This window comes from Melozone crissalis, unplaced genomic scaffold (assembly GCF_028551555.1).
Source record: "Melozone crissalis strain CALT ecotype California unplaced genomic scaffold, PUWL_Pcris_2 ptg000053l_1, whole genome shotgun sequence".
In the NCBI taxonomy this organism is placed as follows: domain Eukaryota; kingdom Metazoa; phylum Chordata; class Aves; order Passeriformes; family Passerellidae; genus Melozone; species Melozone crissalis.
This window is the reverse complement of record NW_026535831.1, coordinates 5,499,292-5,509,845: the sequence shown is the minus strand read 5'-3', so window position 1 is coordinate 5,509,845 and position 10,554 is coordinate 5,499,292.

The window sequence follows — 10,554 nt, the reverse complement described above, 5'->3', positions numbered from 1 at the left end:
GTGTTTTGCAAGAAGAGAAAGAAAGTTGTCCAAAACAGCTTGCAATCGAATGTTCATGTGAATAGAAAAGGCAGGAGAGTGGTCAGGTACTGTTTTCTCTCACTTGGCAAGCTGCGCACACAATCGCAGTGTTGTACAGCTTGTTTCATCACCCTTGCGAGGTTGCCGCTCTCTCCGGCTCCCGGAGATGAAGAAGCTGCTTCTTCGCGCAAAGACGATTCTGCCGCTCACAGTGCTCTGCGGTGTGCGCCTTCTGCCGAAAGAGGTCCGGGAGCGCTGCTTAGCTCTGCAGAGCACCGTACCTTCGTCTTTAGCCTCTCTTCTCGTCTACATCTTAGCAAAAATCTTTTCCACTCTGTCTGGCAAGGAGAAACCTTGCCAGTACAGAAAACATTTCCCATCGTGTTCTACAGGCTGCACGGAGGTCTGCCGAGTGTTTTGCAAGAAGAGAAAGAAAGTTGTCCAAAACAGCTTGCAATCGAATGTTCACGTGAATAGAAAAGGCAGGAGAGTGGTCAGGTACTGTTTTCTCTCAGTTGGCAAGCTGCGCACACAATCGCAGTGTTGTACAGCTTGTTTCATCACCTTTGAGAAGTTGCCGCTCTCTCCGGCTCCCGGAGACGAAGAAGCTGCTTCTTCACGCAAAGACGATTCTGCCGCTCACAGTGCTCTGCGGTGTGCGCCTTCTGCCGAAAGAGGTCCGGGAGCGGTGCTTAGCTCTGCAGAGCACCGTACCTTTGTCTTTAGCCTCTCTTCTCGTCTACATCTTAGCAAATAGCTTTTCCACTCTGTCTGGCAAGGAGAAACTGTGCCAGCACAGAAAACATCTCCCATCGTGTTCTAGAGGCTGCACGGAGGTCTGCCGAGTGTTTTGCAAGAAGTGAAAGAAAGTTGTCCAAAACAGCTTGCAATCGAATGTTCATGTGAATAGAAAAGGCAGGAGAGTGGTCAGGTACTGTTTTCTCTCACTTGGCAAGCTGCACACACAATCGCACTGTTGTACAGCTTGTTTCATCACCTTTGCGAAGTTGCCGCTCTCTCCGGCTCCCGGAGACGAAGAAGCTGCTTCTTCGCGCAAAGACGATTCTGCCGCTCACAGTGCTCTGCAGTGTGTGTCTTCTGCCGAAAGAGGCCCGGGAGCGGTGCTTAGCTCTGCAGAGCACCGTACCTTCGTCTTTAGCCTCTCTTCTCGTCTACATCTTAGCAAAAAGCTTTTCAACTCTGTCTGGCAAGGAGAAACTGTGCCAGCACAGAAAACATCTCCCATCGTGTTCTAGAGGCTGCACGGAGGTCTGCCGAGTGTTTTGCAAGAAGAGAAAGAAAGTTGTCCAAAACAGCTTGCAATCGAATGTTCATGTGAATAGAAAAGGCAGGAGAGTGGTCAGGTACTGTTTTCTCTCACTTGGCAAGCTGCGCACACAATCGCAGTCTTGTACAGCTTGTTTCATCACCTTTGCGAAGCTGCCGCTCTCTCCGGCTCCCGGAGACCAAGAAGCTGCTTCTTCGCGCAAAGACGATTCTGAAGCTCACAGTGCTCTGCGGTGTGCGCCTTGTGCCGACAGAGGCCCGGGAGCCGTGCTTAGCTCTGCAAAGCACCGTACCTTCGTCTTTAGCCGCTCTTCTCGTCTACATCTTAGCAAAAAGCTTTTCCACTCTGTCTGGCAAGGAGAAACTGTGCCAGCACAAAAAACATCTCCCATCGTGTGCTAGAGGCTGCACGGAGGTCTGCCGAGTGTTTTGCAAGAAGAGAAAGAAAGTTGTCCAAAACAGCTTGCAATCGAATGTTCATGTGAATAGAAAAGGCAGGAGAGTGGTCAGGTACTGTTTTCTCTCACTTGGCAAGCTGCGCACACAATCGCAGTGTTGTACAGCTTGTTTCATCACCTTTGCCAAGCTGCCGCTCTCTCCGGCTCCCGGAGACGAAGAAGCTGCTTCTTCGCGCAAAGACGATTCTGAAGCTCACAGTGCTCTGCGGTGTGCGCCTTCTGCCGAAAGAGGTCCGGGAGCGGTGCTTAGCTCTGCAGAGCACCGTACCTTCGTCTTTAGCCTCTCTTCTCGTCTACGTCTTAGCAAAAAGCTTTTCCACTCTGTCTGGCCAGGAGAAACTCTGCCAGCACAGAAAACATCTCCCATCGTGTTCTAGAGGCTGCACGGAGGTCTGCCGAGTGTTTTGCAAGAAGAGAAAGAAAGTTGTCCAAAACACCTTGCAATCGAATGTTCATGTGATTAGAAAAGGCAGGAGAGGGGTCAGGTACTGTTTTGTCTCAGTTGGCAAGCTGCGCACACAATCGCAGTGTTGTACAGCTTGTTTCATCACCTTTGCGAAGCTGCCGCTCTCTCCGGCTCCCGGAGACGAAGAAGCTGCTTCTTCGCGCAAAGACGATTCTGAAGCTCACAGTGCTCTGCGGTGTGCGCCTTCTGCCGAAAGAGGCCCGGGAGCGGTGCTTAGCTCTGCAAAGCAGCGTAGCTTTGTCTTTAGCCTCTCTTCTCGTCTACATCTTAGCAAAAAGCTTTTCCACTCTGTCTGGCAAGGAGAAACTGTGCCAGCACAAAAAACATCTCCCATCGTGTTCTAGAGGCTGCACGGAGGTCTGCCGAGTGTTTTGCAAGAAGAGAAAGAAAGTTGTCCAAAACAGCTTGCAATCGAATGTTCATGTGAATAGAAAAGGCAGGAGAGTGGTCAGGTACTGTTTTCTCTCACTTGGCAAGCTGCGCACACAATCACAGTGTTGTACAGCTTGTTTCATCACCCTTGCGAGGTTGCCGCTCTCTCCGGCTCCCGGAGATGAAGAAGCTGCTTCTTCGCGCAAAGACGATTCTGCCGCTCACAGTGCTCTGCGGTGTGCGCCTTCTGCCGAAAGAGGTCCGGGAGCGGTGCTTAGCTCTGCAGAGCACCGTACCTTCGTCTTTAGCCTCTCTTCTCGTCTACATCTTAGCAAAATCTTTTCCACTCTGTCTGGCAAGGAGAAACCTTGCCAGTACAGAAAACATCTCCCATCGTGTTCTAGAGGCTGCACGGAGGTCTGCCGAGTGTTTTGCAAGAAGAGAAAGAAAGTTGTCCAAAACAGCTTGCAATCGAATGTTCATGTGAATAGAAAAGGCAGGAGAGTGGTCAGGTACTGTTTTCTCTCACTTGGCAAGCTGCGCACACAATCGCAGTGTTGTACAGCTTGTTTCATCACCTTTGAGAAGTTGCCGCTCTCTCCGGCTCCCGGAGACGAAGAAGCTGCTTCTTCACGCAAAGACGATTCTGCCGCTCACAGTGCTCTGCGGTGTGCGCCTTCTGCCGAAAGAGGTCCGGGAGCGGTGCTTAGCTCTGCAGAGCACCGTACCTTCGTCTTTAGCCTCTCTTCTCGTCTACATCTTAGCAAAAAGCTTTTCCACTCTGTCTGGCAAGGAGAAACTGTGCCAGCACAACAAACATCTCCCATCGTGTGCTAGAGGCTGCACGGAGGTCTGCCGAGTGTTTTGCAAGTAGAGAAAGAAAGTTGTCCAAAACAGCTTGCAATCGAATGTTCATGTGATTAGAAAAGGCAGGAGAGTGGTCAGGTACTGTTTTCTCTCAGTTGGCAAGCTGCGCACACAATCGCAGTGTTGTACAGCTTGTTTCATCACCTTTGCGAAGTTGCCGCTCTCTCCGGCTCCCGGAGACGAAGAAGCTGCTTCTTCGCGCAAAGACGATTCTGCCGCTCACAGTGCTCTGCAGTGTGCGCCTTCTGCAGAAAGAGGTCCGGGAGCGGTGCTTAGCTCTGCAGAGCACCGTACCTTCGTCTTTAGCCTCTCTTCTTGTCTACATCTTAGAAAAAAGGTTTTCCACTCTGTCTGGCAAGGAGAAACTGTGCCAGCACTGAAAACATCTCCCATCGTGTGCTAGAGGCTGCACGGAGGTCTGCCGAGTGTTTTGCAAGAAGAGAAAGAAAGTTGTCCAAAACAGCTTGCAATCGAATGTTCATGTGAATAGAAAAGGCAGGAGAGTGGTCAGGTACTGTTTTCTCTCACTTGGCAAGCTGCGCACACAATCGCAGTCTTGTACAGCTTGTTTCATCACCTTTGCGAAGCTGCCGCTCTCTCCGGCTCCCGGAGACGAAGAAGCTGCTTCTTCGCGCAAAGACGATTCTGAAGCTCACAGTGCTCTGCGGTGTGCGCCTTGTGCCGACAGAGGCCCGGGAGCCGTGCTTAGCTCTGCAAAGCACCGTACCTTCGTCTTTAGCCGCTCTTCTCGTCTACATCTTAGCAAAAAGCTTTTCCACTCTGTCTGGCAAGGAGAAACTGTGCCAGCACAAAAAACATCTCCCATCGTGTGCTAGAGGCTGCACGGAGGTCTGCCGAGTGTTTTGCAAGAAGAGAAAGAAAGTTGTCCAAAACAGCTTGCAATCGAATGTTCATGTGAATAGAAAAGGCAGGAGAGTGGTCAGGTACTGTTTTCTCTCAGTTGGCAAGCTGCGCACACAATCGCAGTGTTGTACAGCTTGTTTCATCACCTTTGCCAAGCTGCCGCTCTCTCCGGCTCCCGGAGACGAAGAAGCTGCTTCTTCGCGCAAAGACGATTCTGCCGCTCACAGTGCTCTACGGTGTGCGCCTTCTGCCGAAAGAGGTCCGGGAGCGGTGCTTAGCTCTGCAGAGCACCGTACCTTCGTCTTTAGCCTCTCTTCTCGTCTACGTCTTAGCAAAAAGCTTTTCCCCTCTAGCTGGCCAGGAGAAACTCTGCCAGCACAGAAAACATCTCCCATCGTGTTCTAGAGGCTGCACGGAGGTCTGCCGAGTGTTTTGCAAGAAGAGAAAGAAAGTTGTCCAAAACAGCATGCAATCGAATGTTCACGTGAATAGAAAAGGCAGGAGAGTGGTCAGGTACTGTTTTCTCTCAGTTGGCAAGCTGCGCACACAATCGCAGTGTTGTACAGCTTGTTTCATCACCTTTGAGAAGTTGCCGCTCTCTCCGGCTCCCGGAGATGAAGAAGCTGCTTCTTCACGCAAAGACGATTCTGCCGCTCACAGTGCTCTGCGGTGTGCGCCTTCTGCCGAAAGAGGTCCGGGAGCGGTGCTTAGCTCTGCAGAGCACCGTACCTTCGTCTTTAGCCTCTCTTCTCGTCTACATCTTAGCAAAAAGCTTTTCCACTCTGTCTGGCAAGGAGAAACTGTGCCAGCACAGAAAACATCTCCCATCGTGTTCTAGAGGCTGCACGGAGGTCTGCCGAGTGTTTTGCAAGTATAGAAAGAAAGTTGTCCAAAACAGCTTGCAATCGAATGTTCATGTGATTAGAAAAGGCAGGAGAGTGGTCAGGTACTGTTTTCTCTCACTTGGCAAGCTGCGCACACAATCGCAGTGTTGTACAGCTTGTTTCATCACCTTTGCGAAGTTGCCGCTCTCTCCGGCTCCCGGAGATGAAGAAGCTGCTTCTTCGCGCAAAGACGATTCTGCCGCTCACAGTGCTCTGCGGTGTGCGCCTTCTGCCGAAAGAGGTCCGGTAGCGGTGCTTAGCTCTGCAGAGCACCGTTCCTTCGTCTTTAGCCTCTCTTCTCGTCTACATTTTAGCAAAAAGCTTTTCCACTCTGTCTGGCAAGGAGAAACTGTGCCAGCACAGAAAACATCTCCCATCGTGTTCTAGAGGCTGCACGGAGGTCTGCCGAGTGTTTTGCAAGAAGAGAAAGAAAGTTGTCCAAAACAGCTTCCAATCGAATGTTCATGTGAATAGAAAAGGCCGGGGAGTGGTCAGGTACTGTTTTCTCTCAGTTGGCAAGCTGCGCACACAATCGCAGTGTTGTACAGCTTGTTTCATCACCTTTGCCAAGCTGCCGCTCTCTCCGGCTCCCGGAGACGAAGAAGCTGCTTCTTCGCGCAAAGACGATTCTGCCGCTCACAGTGCTCTGCGGTGTGCGCCTTCTGCCGAAAGAGGTCCGGGAGCGGTGCTTAGCTCTGCAGAGCACCGTAGCTTCGTCTTTAGCCTCTCTTCTCGTCTACATCTTAGCAAAAAGCTTTTCCACTCTGTCTGGCAAGGAGAAACTGTGCCAGCACAGAAAACATCTCCCATCGTGTTCTAGAGGCTGCACGGAGGTCTGCCGAGTGTTTTGCAAGAAGAGAAAGAAAGTTGTCCAAAACAGCTTGCAATCGAATGTTCATGTGAATAGAAAAGGCAGGAGAGTGGTCAGGTACTGTTTTCTCTCAGTTGCCAAGCTGCGCACACAATCGCTGTGTTGTACAGCTTGTTTCATCACCTTTGCCAAGTTGCCGCTCTCTCCGGCTCCCGGAGACGAAGAAGCTGCTTCTTCGCGCAAAGACGATTCTGCCGCTCAGTGATCTACGGTGTGCGCCTTCTGCCGAAAGAGGTCCGGGAGCGGTGCTTAGCTCTGCAGAGCACCGTACCTTCGTCTTTATCCTCTCTTCTCGTCTACGTCTTAGCAAAAAGCTTTTCCACTCTGTCTGGCCAGGAGAAACTTTGCCAGCGCAGAAAACATCTCCCATCGTGTTCTAGAGGCTGCACGGAGGTCTGCCGAGTGTTTTGCAAGAAGAGAAAGAAAGTTGTCCAAAACAGCTTGCAATCGAATGTTCATGTGAATAGAAAAGGCAGGAGAGTGGTCAAGTACTGTTTTCTCTCAGTTGGCAAGCTGCGCACACAATCGCAGTGTTGTACAGCTTGTTTCATCACCTTTGCGAAACTGCCGCTCTCTCTGGCTCCCGGAGACGAAGAAGCTGCTTCTTCGCGCAAAGACGATTCTGCCGCTCACAGTGCTCTGCAGTGTGCGCCTTCTGCAGGATGAGGTCCGGGAGCGGTGCTTAGCTCTGCAGAGCACCGTACCTTCGTCTTTAGCCTCTCTTCTTGTCTACATCTTAGCAAAAAGGTTTTCCACTCTGTCTGGCAAGGAGAAACTGTGCCAGCACTGAAAACATCTCCCATCGTGTGCTAGAGGCTGCACGGAGGTCTGCCGAGTGTTTTGCAAGAAGAGAAAGAAAGTTGTCCAAAACAGCTTGCAATCGAATGTTCATGTGAATAGAAAAGGCAGGAGAGTGGTCAGGTACTGTTTTCTCTCACTTGGCAAGCTGCGCACACAATCGCAGTTTTGTCCAGCTTGTTTCATCACCTTTGCGAAGCTGCCGCTCTCTCCGGCTCCCGGAGACGAAGAAGCTGCTTCTTCGCGCAAAGACCATTCTGAAGCTCACAGTGTTCTGCGGTGTGCGCCTTCTGCCGACAGAGGCCCGGGAGCGGTGCTTAGCTCTGCCTAGCACCGTACCTTCGTCTTTAGCCTCTCTTCTCGTCTACATCTTAGCAAAAAGCTTTTCAAATCTGCCTGGCAAGGAGAAACTGTGCCAGCACAGAAAACATCTCCCATCGTGTTCTAGACGCTGCACGGAGGTCTGCCGAGTGTTTTGCAAGAAGAGAAAGAAAGTTGTCCAAAACAGCTTGCAATCGAATGTTCATGTGATTAGAAAAGGCAGGAGAGTGGTCAGGTACTGTTTTCTCTCACTTGGCAAGCTGCGCACACAATCGCAGTCTTGTACAGCTTGTTTCATCACCTTTGCGAAGTTGCCGCTCTCTCCGGCTCCCGGAGATGAAGAAGCTGCTTCTTCGCGCAAAGACGATTCTGCCGCTCACAGTGCTCTGCGGTGTGCGCCTTCTGCCGAAAGAGGTCCGGGAGCGGTGCTTAGCTCTGCAGAGCACCGTACCTTCGTCTTTAGCCTCTCTTCTCGTCTACATCTTAGCAAAAAGCTTTTCCACTCTGTCTGGCAAGGAGAAACTGTGCCAGCACAGAAAACATCTCCCATCGTGTTCTAGAGGCTGCACGGAGGTCTGCCGAGTGTTTTGCAAGTATAGAAAGAAAGTTGTCCAAAACAGCTTGCAATCGAATGTTCATGTGATTAGAAAAGGCAGGAGAGTGGTCAGGTACTGTTTTCTCTCACTTGGCAAGCTGCGCACACAATCGCAGTGTTGTACAGCTTGTTTCATCACCTTTGCGAAGTTGCCGCTCTCTCCGGCTCCCGGAGATGAAGAAGCTGCTTCTTCGCGCAAAGACGATTCTGCCGCTCACAGTGCTCTGCGGTGTGCGCCTTCTGCCGAAAGAGGTCCGGTAGCGGTGCTTAGCTCTGCAGAGCACCGTTCCTTCGTCTTTAGCCTCTCTTCTCGTCTACATTTTAGCAAAAAGCTTTTCCACTCTGTCTGGCAAGGAGAAACTGTGCCAGCACAGAAAACATCTCCCATCGTGTTCTAGAGGCTGCACGGAGGTCTGCCGAGTGTTTTGCAAGAAGAGAAAGAAAGTTGTCCAAAACAGCTTCCAATCGAATGTTCATGTGAATAGAAAAGGCCGGGGAGTGGTCAGGTACTGTTTTCTCTCAGTTGGCAAGCTGCGCACACAATCGCAGTGTTGTACAGCTTGTTTCATCACCTTTGCCAAGCTGCCGCTCTCTCCGGCTCCCGGAGACGAAGAAGCTGCTTCTTCGCGCAAAGACGATTCTGCCGCTCACAGTGCTCTGCGGTGTGCGCCTTCTGCCGAAAGAGGTCCGGGAGCGGTGCTTAGCTCTGCAGAGCACCGTACCTTCGTCTTTAGCCTCTCTTCTCGTCTACATCTTAGCAAAAAGCTTTTCCACTCTGTCTGGCAAGGAGAAACTGTGCCAGCACAGAAAACATCTCCCATCGTGTTCTAGAGGCTGCACGGAGGTCTGCCGAGTGTTTTGCAAGAAGAGAAAGAAAGTTGTCCAAAACAGCTTGCAATCGAATGTTCATGTGAATAGAAAAGGCAGGAGAGTGGTCAGGTACTGTTTTCTCTCAGTTGCCAAGCTGCGCACACAATCGCTGTGTTGTACAGCTTGTTTCATCACCTTTGCCAAGTTGCCGCTCTCTCCGGCTCCCGGAGACGAAGAAGCTGCTTCTTCGCGCAAAGACGATTCTGCCGCTCAGTGCTCTACGGTGTGCGCCTTCTGCCGAAAGAGGTCCGGGAGCGGTGCTTAGCTCTGCAGAGCACCGTACCTTCGTCTTTATCCTCTCTTCTCGTCTACGTCTTAGCAAAAAGCTTTTCCACTCTGTCTGGCCAGGAGAAACTTTGCCAGCGCAGAAAACATCTCCCATCGTGTTCTAGAGGCTGCACGGAGGTCTGCCGAGTGTTTTGCAAGAAGAGAAAGAAAGTTGTCCAAAACAGCTTGCAATCGAATGTTCATGTGAATAGAAAAGGCAGGAGAGTGGTCAAGTACTGTTTTCTCTCAGTTGGCAAGCTGCGCACACAATCGCAGTGTTGTACAGCTTGTTTCATCACCTTTGCGAAACTGCCGCTCTCTCTGGCTCCCGGAGACGAAGAAGCTGCTTCTTCGCGCAAAGACGATTCTGCCGCTCACAGTGCTCTGCAGTGTGCGCCTTCTGCAGGATGAGGTCCGGGAGCGGTGCTTAGCTCTGCAGAGCACCGTACCTTCGTCTTTAGCCTCTCTTCTTGTCTACATCTTAGCAAAAAGGTTTTCCACTCTGTCTGGCAAGGAGAAACTGTGCCAGCACTGAAAACATCTCCCATCGTGTGCTAGAGGCTGCACGGAGGTCTGCCGAGTGTTTTGCAAGAAGAGAAAGAAAGTTGTCCAAAACAGCTTGCAATCGAATGTTCATGTGAATAGAAAAGGCAGGAGAGTGGTCAGGTACTGTTTTCTCTCACTTGGCAAGCTGCGCACACAATCGCAGTTTTGTCCAGCTTGTTTCATCACCTTTGCGAAGCTGCCGCTCTCTCCGGCTCCCGGAGACGAAGAAGCTGCTTCTTCGCGCAAAGACCATTCTGAAGCTCACAGTGTTCTGCGGTGTGCGCCTTCTGCCGACAGAGGCCCGGGAGCGGTGCTTAGCTCTGCCTAGCACCGTACCTTCGTCTTTAGCCTCTCTTCTCGTCTACATCTTAGCAAAAAGCTTTTCAAATCTGCCTGGCAAGGAGAAACTGTGCCAGCACAGAAAACATCTCCCATCGTGTTCTAGACGCTGCACGGAGGTCTGCCGAGTGTTTTGCAAGAAGAGAAAGAAAGTTGTCCAAAACAGCTTGCAATCGAATGTTCATGTGATTAGAAAAGGCAGGAGAGTGGTCAGGTACTGTTTTCTCTCACTTGGCAAGCTGCGCACACAATCGCAGTCTTGTACAGCTTGTTTCATCACCTTTGCGAAGTTGCCGCTCTCTCCGGCTCCCGGAGATGAAGAAGCTGCTTCTTCGCGCAAAGACGATTCTGCCGCTCACAGTGCTCTGCGGTGTGCGCCTTCTGCCGAAAGAGGTCCGGGAGCGGTGCTTAGCTCTGCAGAGCACCGTACCTTCGTCTTTAGCCTCTCTTCTCGTCTACATCTTAGCAAAAAGCTTTTCCACTCTGTCTGGCAAGGAGAAACTGTGCCAGCACAGAAAACATCTCCCATCGTGTTCTAGAGGCTGCACGGAGGTCTGCCGAGTGTTTTGCAAGAAGAGAAAGAAAGTTGTCCAAAACAGCTTGCAATCGAATGTTCACGTGATTAGAAAAGGCAGGAGAGTGGTCAGGTACTGTTTTCTCTCAGTTGGCAAGCTGCGCACACAATCGCAGTGTTGTACAGCTTGTTTCATCACCTTTGAGAAGTTGCC